This window comes from Orycteropus afer, unplaced genomic scaffold (genome assembly GCF_000298275.1).
Source record: "Orycteropus afer afer isolate SDZICR_OR568_19922 unplaced genomic scaffold, OryAfe1.0 scaffold00261, whole genome shotgun sequence".
Taxonomy (NCBI): Eukaryota; Metazoa; Chordata; class Mammalia; order Tubulidentata; family Orycteropodidae; genus Orycteropus; species Orycteropus afer.
This window is the reverse complement of record NW_006921848.1, coordinates 4520806-4526703: the sequence shown is the minus strand read 5'-3', so window position 1 is coordinate 4526703 and position 5898 is coordinate 4520806.

Genomic DNA, 5898 nt, shown 5'->3' with positions numbered 1-5898 from the left:
ATATACAGTTAAGTTTTCAACATCAGATCAGTCCCAAAGACGGTGATTGGAAGGTTGGAGAGGAGAAGCTAACTTCATGCAGTGTCATAATACATTAGAAGTATCATGATATAAAACTCTAAGGCGATGGCAAGACTTCAGCTCATCAACTTTGGACACGCCATGAAGTCTCAGGAAAGATCAGTTGCTAGTAAAGTCCATCGCAGTTGGTACAGTAAAGGGTAAGTGAAAGGAGGAAAATCCTCAATGGCATGGATGGCCAAAGTAGCCCAAACAAAGACTCAAATAAACCAATGATCATGAAGATGGAGCAAGACTGAGCAATTTTGTTCTTTTGTATAAGAGGAAGCTATGAGTCAGATTCACCCTGTTGGTGCCTAACAAAAAGGTTCATCTCATAAATTTATAATCAAAGGACTTTGTAATGTTAAATAAAAGAAACTTCACCAATGAGGAGACTATAGAATACTTTTAAAGTAATAAGTTTCCTCCCTTTGATCATAACGCAAAAGGCCTTACTCCACATTTAGCATATAATTTTCTTTGGTAGACAGTACTGAGATTATCTACCATTTTCTTCCTTAGTACTATAACTTCTTATAGTTGTTCCAAGATTATTAGAAAATATTAACAATATTAATTTCTCAGTTTCTGAAATGAAGTAAAATCAAATATTATACAAAGCTGAATCTTGTTGTTGTTGTTGTTATGTGCCGTCAAGTCAGCCCCGACTCATAGCGACCCCTCCTTGGGTTTCCGAGGCAGTATCACTACGGAAGTAGGATTGCCCAACCTTTCTTCCGAGGAGTGGCTGGTGGGTTTGAACCGCCAGCCGTCTGGTTAGCAGGCAAGTGTCTTAGCCACTATGCTAGAATTCCGAAAATCTGTCTTCTAGATCCGTGCACCATGATAGTCGTATGCATATGCATTCCCTAGGGACCTTGGATTCTGATTTTGGTGGATCTGATTCATTGGGTCTAGAGACACTTCATTTCTAATCACTTTTCCTGCTGGTGTTAATGCTGCTTGATTTTGGCCTGTTCACAAGTATAAAGGTTCAGGATCAAAATCTGACTTTTCATATCAGCCATGATTCCTCATTATAAACAACAGATAAACTGTGCTAGTTTAAGTAAAAGAATAATTTCTTGAAGGAATTTAGGTAGCTCAGAGAGCCAAGCTCTGAAGATAAGCAGCCAAGAACAAAACCTAATTACACCTCAGGGAGCAGTTCTGGTAGAAACAGTGCTCTCATCACTCAACAGTGAGGCCCTCAGGTTTGCTTGCAGAAGTTTCCCCACTCCCACATCAGATCAAACACTCCCATGTGAGATCACACCCTCCCTTTGTTCATGTCTGTATCCAAACCTCCCTTGAATTTATCTTATTGAAGGATCCTAGGACATATGCCTATGTTTAGATTCAAGAGTGCCCAAGAATTGAAAATTTGCTCCCATCATAGTAATGTAGACCACATAGTATAGTACATATATAAGTCATTTTTATTTCACTTTTCACTCATGGTGTTGGTCTTTGTATTATGGCCATTATAGATAAACAGGGAGCTCTGGTAGCATAGTGGCTAAAGCACTTGACTGCTAACCAGAAGGCTGACGGTTCAAACCCACCAGCCACGCCTCGGAAGGAAGGTTGGGCAATCCTACTTCCGTAGTGATACTGCCTCGGAAACCCAAGGAGGGGTCGCTATGAGTCGGGGTCGACTCGACGGCACATAACAACAACAACAACAACAATAGATAAACAAGTTAGTTTGTCTTTACAAGTTAGTTAATTTAGAATTAGAATTAAAATAAATTATTATTCAAAACCCTCTCTTATTTTAAATCTACTACAAGTAGTTATCTTTCTAATAGGTAGTCGCTCAATCAATATTTGTTTAATTAAATTGAAATATTAATATTTCTTGATAAGTAGAAGCTAAGCTTCAGGGTCAGCCCAAAATTATTTCATATGCTTTCCTGGTAAAATTAATTAGACTATCTTCCCCAAATTTCAGAAACCTGTTTTCATGACTAAAAATTATTGAGTGTTTCTGATTTTATTACAGAAACTTTTGTGGATAAAGGATCTGAAGCTGAGAATTAAGACTGACTTTGGAGTGTCAGATATGTCTTAATTCTGCATCATGTGTTAATGAGTCAGATTTAAAAACTAGTAAGAAGGCAGGAAAAAACAAAGAGAGAGAAAAGGTCAGGAACTTTTTTATTTTTTTCTGACAAGTGTACTTGTTCCTGAAATGGTTTCAATGAATCATTTCAAAGTTGAACAAGAAACAGATGTCAGTTAATTAGAGATTTGAATTTAATGACATGGTTGCATAGGTATGGCACACAAAACATCTGTGTTCTAGTACCTAACATTAATTTAATTTCTTTACAGGAGTCATTTACATTTTTCTTCATTTTCAATAAATTGTTTTCACTACACAAAATAACATTGTAGTTGTGAAGTTGTTGTCATCTAAACAGACCTCTTTGAAGTGGCCTTCACAGCCTTCACTTAATAAGTTCTGCTTTCCCATGGTGAACCATATTCAGGAATAATAAGCAAAGAGATAAAGTAAATGAAATCTAAATTATATAGATATTACATTCTTTGTGCTTTGTGAGGACATTCATGGATTAGACAGATTAAAAAGTTATAACATAAGCAATTACAAAATACCCATTTAGGATCTGAGCTTATCCAGATTTCAATTTCACTCTTTTGTTATCACTAGGAGGTCTGATGGTGTAGTGCCTAAGGCATTTGACTGCTAACCAGAGGGCTGGCTGTTCAAACTCGCCATCCACTCCTTGGAAGGAAGGTTGGGCAATCTACTTCCATTAGAAGTGATACTACCTCAGAAACCCAAGGAGGAGTCGCTATGAGTTGGATCTGACTCCATGGCAGTGGTTGAGTTTTGTTTTTTTTTTTTTGCATTTGTTATCACTATAATTGTGAAACACTAGCTAAGAACCAGTCTTATACTTGACATCCAGTTATTTATTTGAGTAAGTAAATGCAGTTTTACTCTCATTAAAAATTTAATTTAACAAATATATCCAGATTTAGTGGTTATTACCATGTGTCAGGCACTGGACAAAGCACTTCAGATATTTCATTTCACATGGCCCTTTAATAGTCCCATGAGGGGTTGTAAATATCAGCATTTACACATGGGGATACTGAGGCTTAATGAGTTTAGAGTAACTTGCCAAGAGTCACAGAGTTAGTAAGTGACAGAGTTGTATTAAGAACAGAACTTCTCTTATCTGAGACTTTGCTTTTAGCCTTTAGGTTCATTGCCATGGAGAAATTTGTCCCATCATAATCAGAGCTCAGAAAGGAGCTCTGGTAGTATAGTGGGTAAGGCATTTGGATGTAAACCAAAAAGGTCAGTGATTCAAACCCACCAGCTATTCCATGGGAGGTAGGTAAAGCAATCTACTTCCATAAAGATTTATTGCCTTAGAAACTTTGTTAGTCTGGGTCCTCCAGAGAAGCAAAACCAGTAAGGCTTATATACAGACAGTGAGAAATTTATCTTAGGAAAACAGCTCACACAGTTACATAACAACAACGCACTGCCGTCGAGTCAGATCTGACTCACAGCGACCCCTCCTTGGGTTTCTGAGGCAGTATCATATGGAAGTAGATTTTCCAACCTTCCTTCCGAGGAGTGGCTGGTGGGTTTGAACAGCCAGCTTTCTGGTTAGCAGTCAAATGCCTTAGGCACTATGCCATCAGAGCTTCCCACACAGTTATAGAGGCTGGCAAGTCCCAAGTTCCTGGATCAAGCATCAAGCTGGAGGCTTTTCCTGACTCATGCAGCTTCAGGGGCTGACGAGCCCAAGATTGGCAAGCAGTGCAATAGCTCTTGACTTAGGCAGATGACAAATCCAAGATCATCAGGCACAATGGTGGATTGTTTGTTCACAGGACAGTTTCAGGCAGCTCAACAGGATCCAGATCTACAGAAGTTTCCCTACTTTTCCCAGGATGTCTGTATAGATATTGGAAGTAGGTCGCACCCCTAAGGAAACCCCCTTTCAACTTCAGACCTCATCATGGGAATAACTACATCCAGCTGCCCAGCCACTCAAAACCAGACCCAGCCAAGTCAACATATAACCTTAACTACCACAATTCCACCCCTTGTCTACTTGGTGCCTCTACAGATCTTCATTGAGTGGCTATAGTCCCCTAGTTAATCTGAGTGGCAATCTCACTCTGTTGGCCTCTTGGGCATGGCAGCTCTGTCCCCTCACTTTTGGGCAGTGGCTATGGTCTCATCCCACTGGCTCACATGAAGGAGAAGCCACACATTCTAGAACCAAGTTGGTGAAAGTCTGAACCTTTGAAACCTAGGAGGCTGTGGTTGTTCCACCTCCAGAGACCCTGGTCCTATCTTTAGAGGATGGGGCAGCTCTGCTTCCCATTTCCTTGGCCCCTCAGCTTCTGCCAATTAATGTCCAAGGGCAACCGACTCCACCAGGAATCTTCCTCCCCAAAAGGCACTTATCTTTCTTGATCCATGGGCTGGCTAAACTTCTACTCCATTTCATGCTGGTCTCTTCTACCAATTAATGCCTGAAAGCAACCCACTCCACCAGGAAACCACATACCTAATGGCATCCAGCTTTCTCCTCCATTGGCTGGTAAACCTACTGCTGTCTAATGCAAGTCTCCTGGCTCTTCTGCAACCATCTGTCTGCTGGGGTCTCTATGCTGGAATCTTGGGTCAAGGACTCACTCCACTCCTATTTCCACCTTTTAGGTATGTCTGACCAGCACCCTACTCTTTCAGTACCAAACTCTGTTTCGGTTACCTCTAGGGCCACTCTAACAGACATATACCACAAATGGATGGCTTTAACAAACAGGAGTTTAGGAAGCTAGAACTCTGAGTTCAAAGTACCATCTCCAGAGGATGGGTGAAATCCCCTTGACTTTGGGCTTCAGCTCTGCCCATTACTCTTTGCTCACTGGAGCCAGAGGTGTCTCTTCACTCACACAGATGCTGACTGCTGAGGTTAACAAGCCCAAGGTCAACAAATAAAATGTACAGTTCCAATATTACAAAACAACATGGCAGGTCACTAGTTCAAGTCCAGAAACAGTCCCAAGATCAACAGGAAAACATGGAAGGCTGCTAAATGAAGACTTGGCTATATCCAGGGTCCAAGCATGCAAAAAAGCCACAGATACCTTTCTCAAAACTTTTCCTTATATACTGGTAGCAAGCCATACTGCTAAGGAAACTCCCTTACAACTAATTGGCTGCTCAAAGCATATACATCAGAACTAATTATGGGGATAACTACATTCAGCTCCCTAGCCACTCAAAACCAAACTCAGTCAAGTTGACATATAACATTAACTACCACAGAAAACCACTGGAGGTCTCTCTGAGTTGGAACTAACTTGATGGCAGTGGGATTGGGTTTTTTGTTTTGTTTTGTTTGGGCTCAGTAAATTGGATCATTTCTATCCACTTCTCCTCATATAGTTACACAAGTCAATTCACTGCAGATTTCAGGACTATTCAATTTGCTTTTTTATGTTATCTCAGGAGCTCTGGTGGTGTAGTGCCTGAGGCACTAGATTGTCATTTAGATCCAGTTTTCAATACATGTTTCAGGAGCCAGAGGTATTGGGCAAATGATCTATATTAGTTCTCCAGAGAAACAGGACCAATAGTGTACTAATAGTAAAACCAAACTCACACCATTGAGGATGAGAAAGACATAGAGAGGTACATGGGAGGTACAGACAACAAAGGTGTACATGCAGTACTGCATTGTCAGTGAAGGCAAACATCGGTATATGGATGGATAGATGGGTGGACAGGCAAAACGATTAGGTATGTCTATGAAATGGGCAGTGTATCCAAGA